Below are 13,595 nucleotides of genomic sequence, written 5' to 3'. Positions count from 1 at the left end.
ATCCCTAATTTTTACTGCATGTTTTCTCCAACAAATGCAGTCAGAATTGATATTGTCAGAACCTTTTTTTTATTATTATTAAAACAAAATGGTTATTTTGAATTGCAGCATTACTATTTTTACTGCATTTTGCTCAAACAAATCGTCACTTTGGAATTATAAGGTTCTATCTGCGTTCTGAATGATTCTGAGATATTGAGCTTCAAAGTTTTTGCGTTCCATATAGTAAACAGTACGTGTGTAACATTTGTTTTTTAAATAAAAAGTCTTAAAATGTAACAAACTTATTGAAAACTTCCCATAATGTAAATAACTTGTCATTTAATAAGAATATGTCAATAACTCAATTTTGACAAAAATGTCAGATAGAACCGTATAATTCTAAGGTGACGAAATGCAGCCAGAATTGATGTTGTGAGTCTTAGGTTACAGTCTTTCACAAGCTCAACATTTCTATACATCCTGTACCGCAGCTCAAATCCAAGCATCAAACGGCCACTGTGACCATAATGAACCCAAACATCAAGATGCGGTGGAGTCTCTCTCCCCACCCACCCCTGCATATCCTTTCATGCTTTAGGTTAACCATGATCTCACATCAGGTTTGTTATTGCAGACTCAGACCAGAAATGAAAGGCTCGTTTGAGATGTGGTGTGATAGTTTAATTGGCTCGGGCTGAATTGTGTTAGCAGGCATGTAGACCAGAATGTGGGTATATATATAACCCGACACAATAAATGCCCTTGTTAGGGCAGAGCCACTGGCCACCCAGACACCACAGACAGGATCCTTATATATGTGGGTATGTCTGATGTTGACTTTCTCTATATACCAAACACACACTCACAGTTTCGCCATCACTGATGCATGAAATAATTCATATTGCATTCATACTTAATATGCATATGCACATACCTGTTCCTGCATAAATAAAGGCCTATTTTATAAGCAGAAACATCAAGTAAATGCATATTTTATAAGTATTGCAGGATATTAGCGACAGTTAAACCTCCATATAAATCATTTTAATCATGCTCTAAAATATTCTGGGTTGTTTAAAGCCAATGTTGGGTCAAATGTGGACAAATTGAAATTACAATTTTTTAACTACTAATGGTAACACTTTATTTTGATGGTCCATTTGAGTATTAGTAGACTGTCTGTTTAATATCTGTTGATACTGCTGCTAAACAGACATTTACCTGCTGAAAAATCCAGCTTAAACCAGCCTAGGCTGGTTGGCTGGTTTTAGCTGATTGACCAGCCTTGTTTTAGAGGGGTTTTGGCCATTTCCAGGCTGGTTTCCAGCTATTTCCAGCCTGGTCTTAGCTGGTCAGGCTGGAAAATGACCAGCTAAATCCAGCTAAAACTAGCTTGACCAGCCTGGTTTAATCTGGACATAGCTGGTTTAGGTTGGGCTTCCAGCCTGACTAGGCTGGTCAAGCTGGTTTTAGCTGGTCGTCTCCCAGCCTGACCAGCTAAGACCAGGCTGGAAATAGCTGGAAACCAGCCTGGAAGTGGCCAAAACCCCTCTAAAACCAGCCTGGTCGACCAGCTAAAACCAGCCAACCAGCCTAGGCTGGTTTAAGCTGGATTTTTCAGCAGGGTATAAGAAACTTTGCAAGTACATGCCAACTTACACTAACCCTAACCCCAACCTAACAGTCAACAGGGTGAGCCATTTATATGGATACACCTTAATAAAATGGGAATGGTTGGTGATATTAACGTCCTGTTTGTGGCACATTAGTATATGTGGGGGGCAAACTTTTCAAGATTGGTGGTGGCCATTTTGAAGTCGGCCATCTTGGATCCAACTTTTGTTTTTTCAATAGGAAGAGGGTCATGTGACACATCAAACTTATTGGGAATTTCACAAGAAAAACAATGGTGTACTTATTTATTAATGTAGCTTTATTCTTTCATGAGTTGTTTACAAGTTTCTGACCACTTATAAAATGTGTTCAATGTGCTGCCTATTGTGTTGGGTTGTTAATGCAACCCTCTTCTCCCACTCTTCACACACTGATAGCAACGCAGCAGGAGAAATGCCAGCACAGGCTTCCAGTATCCGTAGTTTCAGGTGCTGCACACCTTGTATCTTCACACCATAGACAACAAAGATAGTGGGGCCTTTCTTTATCAATGCAAACCTCAAGGCCACTGGATATTTTCAGTTGCTACATGATGATGTTTTTCCCTCTTTATGCACTGAAGCTGGCACGTTCCCTGAGTTTTTTCCAGCAAGATGGTGCACCTCCACATTATGCATGTCATGTCCGTGCATTCCTAGATGAACAGTTTCCTGAAAAGTGGATTGGTCGTCTTGGGCCAGTTGAATGGCCCCCAAGGTCTCCAGATCTGACCCCCTTAGATTTTTATCTTTGGGGTCATCTGAAGGCAGTTGCCTATGGTGTGATAATACAAGATGTGCAGCATTCATTCATTCATTTTCTTGTCGGCTTAGTCCCTTTATTAATCTGGGGTCGCCACAGCGGAATGAACTGCCAACTCATCCAGCATTTGTTTTATGCAGCGGATGCCCTTCCGGCTGCAACCCATCACTGGGAAACACATACACACTCATTCACACACACATACACTACCTATTTTAATAAGTTAATCAGGTTTTAACAGATTTTTTTAAGTTATACAAAGATTAACTTTTAGGTTAATGTTTTATATTTTAGTCAGTTTGTTGATCTAAGTTGAGATGACTAGAAAAGTTAACTTGATTTAACTAAAAAATGTAAGGCAGCAAGATTTTTTTACAGTGCAGAGGAAAACTTGCTGACACTTTATTTTGATGGTCCGTTTGTTGAATTTAAGTTACATTGCATCTACATGCCAACTAATTCTCATTAGATTATAAGTAGATTGTTAGGTTGGCGTTAGGGTTAGTGTAAGTTGACATGTACTTGCAAAGTTTAGTCAGTCAAATGTCTGTTGGAGGAGCAGTATCAACAGATATTAAGCAGACAGTCTACTAATACTCAAATAGACCATCAAAATAAAGTGTTACCGAAAATGTTTGTACACTATTTAAAATCACGCAACACAAACGAAAATAGAAGATACAACTGTTTGACAATATAGAATCTGAGGGTTTAAATGAATCTAAATGTTGATGAAATCACCTTTAACGTTGTGTAGATTAAGTTGTTTTCATTGTACTAATCAAGTTTTTCTACATTTACAGAAGGAAATTTACAAAAGAAAATCTTCATGAAACGCGATCTTTACTTATTCTAATGATTTTAGCAATAAATTGACCCACACAATATATTTTGCCAATTGATTTTTTATGGTCCAGGATCACATACAGTATAGCTGATTTTCACAGAAAAAAAACAACAATTCTCATCGAATGATAAGCGGTCAGGGGTGGCACAGTGCCTCAGTGGTTAGCACTGTCACCTAAAAGCAGGAAAGTGGCTGGTTTGAGTCTCGGGCTGGGTCAGTTGGCATTTCTGTGAGTTTGCATGTTCTCCCCATGTTGGTGTGGGTTTCCTCCAGGTGCTCCAGTTTCCCCCACAGTCAAAACACATGCACTATAGGTGAATTGAATAAGTTAAATTGGCCGTAGTGTGTGAGAATGCGAGAGAGTATGGGTGTTTCCCAGTACTGGGTTGCAGCTGGAAGGGCAACCGCTGCGTAAAACATATGCTTGATAAGTTGGCGGTTCATTCTGCCGTGGCAACCCCTGATAAATAAAGAGATTAAGCCGAATGAAAATGAATGAATGAATGATAAGCGGTGAGTTTTCATTACAAATCAACATAAAAATCCAAGAAAATGCCTCTAAACACGTTGTAATCACAGCCCAAAATAATCCAGCTCCCCAAACTCCAGCTGGGATAGATTGAGTCATAAATTTGGGATTTTATAGCAGCCAATTCAATCTTTAAGTTTTTCACAAACCAAAACTGAAATGAACCTTCCTTCATTCTTCAGATGCCCCAATTGAGGCGATTCATTTCTTCTGTGTAATGAAGATACAGTTTTCAAGCTCTAATTTTGCCCATTAATAATTAACCACCTTTTAGCTTTGTGTGTGTGTGTGTGTTTGAAGTATACAGTGACGCTGCACGTGGCTGCCTGTCACAGACGAGAGGATCCTGAGCCCATTTTAAGACTCGAGGTGCGGTTGAACCACACATCGCTCCCTAGTCATTTTATCCCGGCCACCTGTAGCTCAGCGCGGGGAGCAACAGTAAATCACGTGACCACTTCCCAGAGACGAAACCCTAATCCCGAGTCTGATCGGGCCGGTTCGCGGGATGGAGAGGATGGTGAAACTCGAGGCGACAGCTTCACCAATGAAAAGGCGGAAAAGTGGTCCCTGCGCTCGCCTTGTTGTGTCAGCACGGCCCCATTAATGTCACTTCTCAGTGAGCGGCCCGGGAGCACAGAAGCGGGGATGAGCGGGAATAAGGCAGCCCGTGTGGATACACTACACCCTTCTCACGCCTGACGGGCCGTCAGAGGTTATTAGTGTGACCTGGTGCTCATCCTCAGGGAGAATACGAGATCTTGCTGATGAGCTCTGAATGGATCTGCACTGGAAGAAGCAGGTGAATAACGTGGTCGAGAAGACATGCTTTACCTGTGTATTTATCAACCCATGCTCATTGTGGATATGTACCCAGATCTACATTTCTGGAGACCATGAAATATATACCCGTATTTGCTTGCAGAGATACCATTTACTTTAAGCAAGTGTAACAGAGCAAAGAAGTGTGTTAAATTAATGCCTAAATGGGGACAGCCTCTACAGTGTGCGTGGTGTAATAAGCGCGTGGAGTACAGACCGCCCACAGCAGAGTTAATGAAGCATTGCTGTGGGTAAGTCTCACGTTTCACCCGGGTGGAAAATGACCATTTAAAAGTGTTTGAAGCACATAAATATTAGCTTTAATGTGACTGAATGTTTCAATGAATATGTTGGGACACTGTTGAGTTGTGTTTGGTGTCGAGTGTGTTGCTCAATCTTGAGTTATAACGTATTTACATAACGAGGCCTGATTGTAATCAATTTGTGTGCTGTCTTGTGTTTTATATAGAAGTGGTCATTTTCTTTATGAACCAGCAACTATTTACACGCGCTGTCTGTCTCCATTGTACAGGTATGTTGTTAAATGTTATTATTTAATTGTTTGTAATTCTTTTATTGTATTATTCAAAACGAGTTGCTAAAAGTCTCCACTAGGTGGGGATGTTTCCCTTCTTTTTGAGTCAAATTGTATTGCTCTGTATTACTCAGTGATTGTACATTGAGTATTGTGATTCATTGAATTGTCATTTATAATTCAAAGTGTGTTATGTTTTACATATTCAGACTGTTTCAGACCAATCTACACTATACGATCGCAAAGTTAAAAAGAATTCATTGGCTTATTAAAAATATATAAAACTGTTTTAAATAAAACAGAGTAGAGTTAATGAAGCATTGCTGTGGAAATGGTCAATTTCTTTATAACCCAGCAACTATTTACACGCGCTGTCTGTCTCCATTGTACAGTGTGCAGTAAAAAGACAGCCCAAGCAAGACCGTCACACAAGTATATTAATTTAGAGTGTTAATCCCAGAATAAAGACATAAGGGGCCATTCACATTTAGTGTCTTTTGCACACGCAAGCTTGTTACTCTCTATGTGCAACCGAAACAACGCTGGTGAAATCAAACTGACGCATGCACACAGAAAACTATTCCTGCGTGCCTCACGCGCTGCTCTGCTCCCGGTGTGCATCCTGGTTGTTTACAGTCACGCCGATAAAATACGCATGTCTGTGTGCTGTAAAACCGGGGTACTGGTGTAAATTTTATGCAGAGGTGTCAGTATGCAGCGAGTTTTGCAAGTCGACAAAACTAAAGTTTATATGATGATGATCTTATTTTGACTAAGCCTGGCTATGGCTATGACTAAGACTTTGACGGCCATGAGTCGGGTCAAAGACAACAGATAATTCCATAAAACAAATATATTTTTTTGTATTCTATAGAATTATCATTAATATTTATGCAAAAGATTACTTTGCACATCACTCCAGTTGTGTCTTTACATTGTTTTCCAGTTACATTTAGGATTCATTTCTGTTATTTACTTAGAATAATAATTGTATATTAATCAGGGGCGTTGCTAGACATAAAGCTCTACTGGGGCACACCCATTATATATTATATATATAATTATATATATATATATAATTATATATATAAATGTGAGTGTATAATACAATGTGTGTTGTATTTATTTATAATAAATATATTTTTTAAATACCAAAAAATTATATATATATAATTTTTTGGTATTTAAAAAATATATGTATTATAAATAAATACAAGTAATATTGTTAATATACAATTATTATTCTAAATAAATAACAGCAATTAATCCTAAATGTAACTGGAAAACAATGCAAAGGTCATTTAAGAAATCTTTTTACATAATAATTTAATTTTAATGAAATTCTTTAGACAATTCTATAGAATACAGAAAAGATATTTTATGTCATTATCTGTTGTCTTAGACTTGACACATGGCAGAGAATTAGGTTTATTATGGCTTACCTCCCTGACTCATCATCCCTCCTTTTTACTTCATATAAAAGATCTATCAGGAAGCATGCTTAGTAAGATGACCCTCATATTATTAAAGCTTTAGTTTTGTTGACTTGCAAAACTCACTGCGTGCCGTCACCACGTCGGTTTCACAACGCCTGAGCGGCGCGTGAGCAGCAAGTAATTTTTTCGGCGTGCATATTCACAATTGGGACTTGCACAGGGAGAAGAGCAGTGCAACAGCGGAGATGCGTCAGTTTGATTAAACTACATTGCTTTACCAGCTTTGGTTCAGTTACACATAGAAAATAACATCTTTATTCCGGGATTACCACTCTAAATAAACACACTTTGCATATGAAGTAAATCATATCTCAAAGCATTTACTGGGGCACTGGCGATGTTTACTGGGACACGTGCTCCAGTAAATTGGGTCTAGCGTGATATTAATAATAATAATATTGGGCGATATTAATAATAATATGTAATATGATATGATAATATGATATTAAAATGATATTAATAATAATATTGGGCGGTAAATTGGCCAGTACTGGGTTGCGGCTGGAAGGGCATCTGTATGGGGTGGTTCACCATTAGGGTGCCATTTTACCTAGTACAAAGTACAAAGTACACTACACTATGATATTGTTTATTTAAAACCACTTTTTCCAATAAAGCTGACAGTTGTCATGACAAAATAAGAAAATAACCACAGTATTTTAATATCAATTTAACGGAATGTTAGCACCTGTCAGCTTTGATTGTGGGGAAAACTGGATAATTTTGAGCTTTTGTCAGCTAATTTCATCTTCCGGGTTTAAAATAATTTTTTGAGCGGGATCAAAATTGGTGACGTAGCACTCATCTGCTAGTGGAGTGAGGATACGTCAGTTTCTCATTATTATTCACAGCGGAGTTTTCTTATCCTATGAGAAGACCCTGCTTCTTAATTATTCATGAGAGCACATGCTTACCGAAGGCAAGGCAGATCTGCCAAACTGTGAGACCCAATGATTGGGTGAAACCATGTCAGGCACACAGCCGTTCATGAAGAGTCGTAACGTTATGCGTTTGTTTCCATGATCCACAATGTTTGTTGCGTATTGTCCCCCACGATGCTGTCAGGGTTGATACAGCAAAGCTGTTTGTATGCAGCAAGCATTTTTGTTGGGAGAGCTGTACGAGAATTGGAGAATGACGGACTTTGTCTTTTATCAGTTGAGTTGGTTACCATTCAGACACATGGCCTATATCCGTGCTGCTCTGTTCACCTATTTTTAAAAAGAAGTCCTCCTCATTTATCGTGTTCATATAAACATGATTATCTTTATAATGACATAACAAATTGTGGTTATGTGTATATGAAATTACAAATAACAAATGTAGCAGGGAATTAAATTACTGTTTATTTCTTTGCATTTTAACTTTGTAAACTATACATTCATGGGTCTCATTTTGTGAGCCAACAGACAACAGTTGTTCGCTCCCCTCTTTCTCCCCTGCTCTGCCGGCCACGCCCACTCCTCCCTCTGCTCGCAGCACTCCACTCCCATCATGAAGCATTTTTTGGAAAGATTCGGAGGTAGACTTGAACCAAATGAGGGGGGTTTCTTGGCCCTTTAAATAGCAACAAAACATCAGTTTGCTATAACCGTTTGTGTAAGAGGCTGAGGACGGGGTATCCGTCACCAACGAGATGAACAAAACCATTATTCTTGCTTGTATTCTCCATGTATACAAATTACACCAGGCTGCATGAACACGTGGGCTGGGTCAATAAATCGATGTATTGAGAATGGAGAAATCAATTCTGAAAATGTCTAGATGCATTGCGCTTCTCTCTTGAATCAATCAACGATGGCTTTACAAACAGCCACACATTGCCAATCCTCACACATACCACCTGAATGTAAATCACTCATTAATAAAGGTAATGATTTGAGAACATGTTTAAGCGAATTACAGGAGTGTTCAAATCATCATTATTTCTATAGAGATTTGTACAATGTAGAGTGTGTCAAAGCAGAGTTGAAGTTCAGTTCAGTTCACTCATTGATTCATTTTAATGCTGATTAGTTCCTTATTTTGTCAGGGGTCACCACAGCGGAATGAACCACCAACTATTCCAGCATATGTTTTATGCAGCGGATGCCCTTCCAGCTGCAAACCATTGCTGGGAAACACCCACAATCTCGCATTCACAGACACACTCAAACACTATGGCCGATTTTGTTAACCCAATTCACCTATAGCGCATGTGTTTGGACTGTGGGGGAAACCAGAGCACCAGGGGGGAACACAGGGAGAACATACAAACTCCACACAGAAATGGCAACTGGCACAACTGGGATTCGAACCAGCGACCTTCTTGCAGTGAGATGACAGTGCTAACCACTAAGCCACCCTGTTGCCCTAATATATTTCATCCAATAAGAAAAAAAAATCGAGTATACTAAACTGGAAAACTCTTGCCTATTACATTCTGTAATATATTTTTATTTAAATTATTACAATATTTATTAATTATTACAATATTTAAAATTATTTTATATACATAAAAAAAATTCTGTTTCATAACACTCACATAACCAACGTTATGCCATACAATTATTTGTTTTATAAGGTCACTTTTGTATGATTATAACTATGAACTATTTCAGGACTGCGTTCAATCACCACTAATGTGTCTAATCTGATTCTTGAAGCAAAACCACTGCCTCAGGCGCGCATTAATTTCACAAGTGATTTTAATGTGGCTTTGGATTGCTCAATATGTTTCCAATAATGACGAAAACCCATGTGTGCGAATTTCAAGCCACAGACGCCATTACCAAAAAACATATGCATTTAACATGCTCCCACATGTGCACATATATGATCAACATGTGTTCCCATGTAAAATTCATGTGCATTTTCCATAAGCGACAACCACACTGCATACCCTCACCGGCCAATTTATTAGGTACATCTTACAAGGCAGGATGGATCGATGCTTTCATGTTGTTGATGCCAAATTCTGACCCTACCATCCGAATGTCGCAGCAGAAATCGAGACTCATCAGACCAGGCAACATTTTTCCAATTTTCTACTGTCCAATTTTGGTGAGGCTGTGTGAATTGTAGCCTCAGTTTCCTGTTCTTGGCTGACAGGAGTGAAAATCGATGTGGTCTTCTGCTGCTGTTGCCCATCCGGCTGAGGGTTTGATGTGTTGTGTGTTCAGAGATGCTCTTCTGCATACCTCGGTTGTAACATGTGGTTATTTGAGTTACTGTTGCCTTTCTATCAGCTAGAACCAGTCTGGCCATTCTCCTCTGACATCAACAAGACATTTGTGCCCACAGAACTGCCGCTCACTGGATATTTTCTCTTTTTTAGACCATTCTCTGTAAACCCTAGAGATGGTTGTGCGAGTAGATCAGCAGTTTCTGAAATACTCAGACCAGCCTGTCTGGCACCAACAACCATGCCACCTTCAAAGCCACTTAAATCACCTTTCATCCCCATTCTGATGCTCGGTTTGAACTGCAGCAGATCGTCTTGACCATGTCTACATGCCTAAATGCATTGAGTTGCTGCCATGTGATTGGCTGATTAGAAATTTGTGTTAACAAGCAAGTTGGACAGGTGTACCTAATAAAGTGGCCGTGAGTGTATACATAATGTGAAAAACAAGACTGACGGTATTTTCTCTCTCTCTCCTTCTCTCTCTCTCTCGGTGTGAGTCCTGTGTGTTGTTGATGTGTGGCCTGGTCAGATGGTCTACCAAGTGCCCACATTTGCCACAGATCTATACCCTCTCTCTCTCCCAGGGCAGATTGTGCCCTCACCAGCCTGTTGTTCAGCCGCTGATCTGACGCTAACCACCGGTTAAACCAGACTCATCTCATTACCAGGCCAGAATCACTTGGGCATTTGGGTTATGAATTACATTTCTCACAGGCATTCTGCTTAGGGTTTGTCATAAACTTCTAACCCTGAATACCAAACATCAGCAATTAATTCAGTCTGAACCACTTAGAGACTCGACAGATGTTTTAGCATCTTATATATTAATTTAGGTGTCAAAAATGACATTGGTTGATTCATTTCTGTCTTCAGTGAATAGATTCGAAGCTCTAATTAAGTAATTTGTTTAAATATATGATTTTACATCCCTCAAAAGTGTTAAGGAGCAATACATTTTTTCCTTTAAAATACTTTGCAAAAATAAAGTATATTGTTTTATATGTTCAAAATATGAGGAGAAAAAGCTTTAATGTTCAATAAGACTGTATTTATATTATAAAAATACAGTAAAAAATTATCTTGCAAATATTTTTTTCAAATTTAGAAAACTTTTCCATTTCCTACTTTAACAATTTTTTAATTGTTTAATATATTTCTACATTTTTTATCCTGTAATGTCATGTTCTTAATAATCTGATGCTCATAAACCTTTAACTCTGAATGCCAAACATCAGGAATTAATTCAGTCTGAATTACTCAACTTGACAGGTGTTTTAGCATCTTATATATTAATTTAGGTGTAAAAATGACATTGGTTGATTCATTTCTGTCTTCAGTGAATAGATTCGAAGCTTTAATTCGGTGATTTATTTGATTATATGATTTAAAATCGCTCGAAAGTGGTAGAAAAAGTATCAATAATTTTTTTCTTATGAAATATTGTGTTAAAATGAAAAGTATTTTGTTTTATATGTTAAAAACAGGCTGTATTTATCTTAATACAGTGAAAAAAGGTATTGTGGAATTTTTTTTTTAATTTAGAAACTATTTCTTACATATTTTAAATTCATTCATTCATTCATTTTCTTTTCGGCTTAGTCCCTTTTTTTAATCAGAGGTCACCACAGCGGAATGAACGGGCAACTTATCCAGCATATGTTTTACACAGCGGATGCATATTAATAAACAGGTACACCTAAATGTTGCACTACAGAATCAGAATCAGAAAGAGCTTTATTGCCAGGTATGTTCACACATACTAGGAATTTGTTTTGGTGACAGAGCTTCTACAGTGCAACAGGATAACAGAGACAGGACAAAAAACAGATAATAAATATATTTAAAAAAATAGAAGTAAGTAGTGAGTGCAAATATACAGATTGACAAGTGTATGTACATGTTTATTACTATATACAACGTTATATGTGCAGCTGTTATGTGCAAATTGGCATGTAAAGAGTGTTGTTAAATAAGTGTATATGTGTATAAAAGTGTATAGCAAGTAGTGATGTTGGTTCCACAATTATTATCATCAAGTGTTCATGAGATGGATTGCCTGAGGGAAGAAACTGTTTCTGTGTCGGGCTGTTCTGGTGCGCAGTGCTCTGTAGCGTCGACCAGAAGGTAAAAGTTCAAAGAGGCAGTGTGCTGGGTGTGAGGGGTCCAGAGTGATTTTGGCAGCCTTTCTGCTCGCTCTGGATAAGTACAGTTCTTGGGGAGTAGGAAGGGTTGTACCAGTGATTCGCTCAGCAGTCCGAACTATTCGACGTAGTCTTTGGAGGTCGTATTTAGTAGCTGAGCTAAACCTATCTAATAAGCAAACAAAATATACTATTTAGTGAAAAAAGTGCAGGATCAATTACTGTAGTATAATTGTCAGTCCTTGAAGACATCTATAGATATAACAATGTTAGGATTATATGATTTGTTCTAAATGTATAGAAACATAAATTAAATCTATATAGAAACAAACATGGGACATTTTTAAATGAACACAATTTATTTATTTATTGTCATTCTTGCCATGAAAAGCATCATTGTCTGCTGCAAGGCCTCTCCATTCTGGAAAACAATCAAAAAACAATAATAAACACATGAACACATTCACATTCCACGTCTACATGACGTGGAAATAACCAACTAAACACATAATACCACTTGTAACATCCATGAGTGTTAAAAAACAAATAACAGAACTATTAAAAATGCCATAAAGTTAATAACAGAACTTATCAAGGAATTAGCAGGTTAACGTGTTCCTCCGATTCACTTCACCTCATCCAACGTCAGATTGATCCCATGATTCCGTTTGTGCAAAGTTCAAATATTCGTGCCTTAATTTGACCAGAATTTGACCCCGATTGACCTTGGTTGAACCTACCGTGGGCGGAGTTAGTGTATATAGCCTCTACAAGGCGGGGTATTTATACTTAGTGCAAATAACCACTGTGTTTATTTTAACATATGACCGAAAGTCACTCAAAATGTTTATAAAAGTATCAATTAAGGAAGTGATTTCAGGATAATTGCAAAAATTGAGATGACATCAAGAGGCTAAATTTGAGATTTTACAGAAGCCATTTTTCCCATTAAGCCATTAAGCTTGATTTCCATTATAAAAGCACAATCGCACATCTAACAGACACACACTTACCCATATCAACTTATCAGATAAGACACACACACACACATATACAGCTATTCTTTGAATGCAAAACAATGGAAAACACGCAAAGCCCTCCGAGTCTCTCTGCCTCCCTCAGTGCATCAATAAATAAAGCAAACAGCATTAAGCATAACTTGAACTATATGATTGAGGCTCTAATTTAATAGCAATAGTATTAGTGTTTTAAGGTTTGGCCATTTAGGTGAAACTCTAAGCCGATGTGGGAGTAATTTGGCCGTAAGGAAATTGATTCTGACCATCAGGCAGTTTCTCATGTTCAAACAGAGGCTGCAGTTAAACAGGATCATTGCTGTTAAACACATTACCCAGGTACCCCCTCTGCTCGCAGCCAATGATTATGTGTCCACGCTGAGGGATTGAAATTCTGCGCAAATATAAAAATGATGGCGGCGCGTGACTGGAAGGGAGAATTAAAGCCGTCCATTACCCTGCGGAGACTATGACGCAGATGTTTCTCGTGTCGAGGATTATTAATGGAGCTACACTGTAACATAAGAGTCAGTTCTGATGTATTTACATGCTTGTCAATGGACTGTATCATATTTGTTCAAGGTGATGAGGGCTGTACCTGCTGCTGACTGTTGCTTTGCTTTTTTTCCTATTCAATGTTTTCTAT

Source organism: Danio aesculapii, chromosome 13 (assembly GCF_903798145.1).
Source record: "Danio aesculapii chromosome 13, fDanAes4.1, whole genome shotgun sequence".
In the NCBI taxonomy this organism is placed as follows: domain Eukaryota; kingdom Metazoa; phylum Chordata; class Actinopteri; order Cypriniformes; family Danionidae; genus Danio; species Danio aesculapii.
This window is presented reverse-complemented; position numbering follows the sequence as displayed.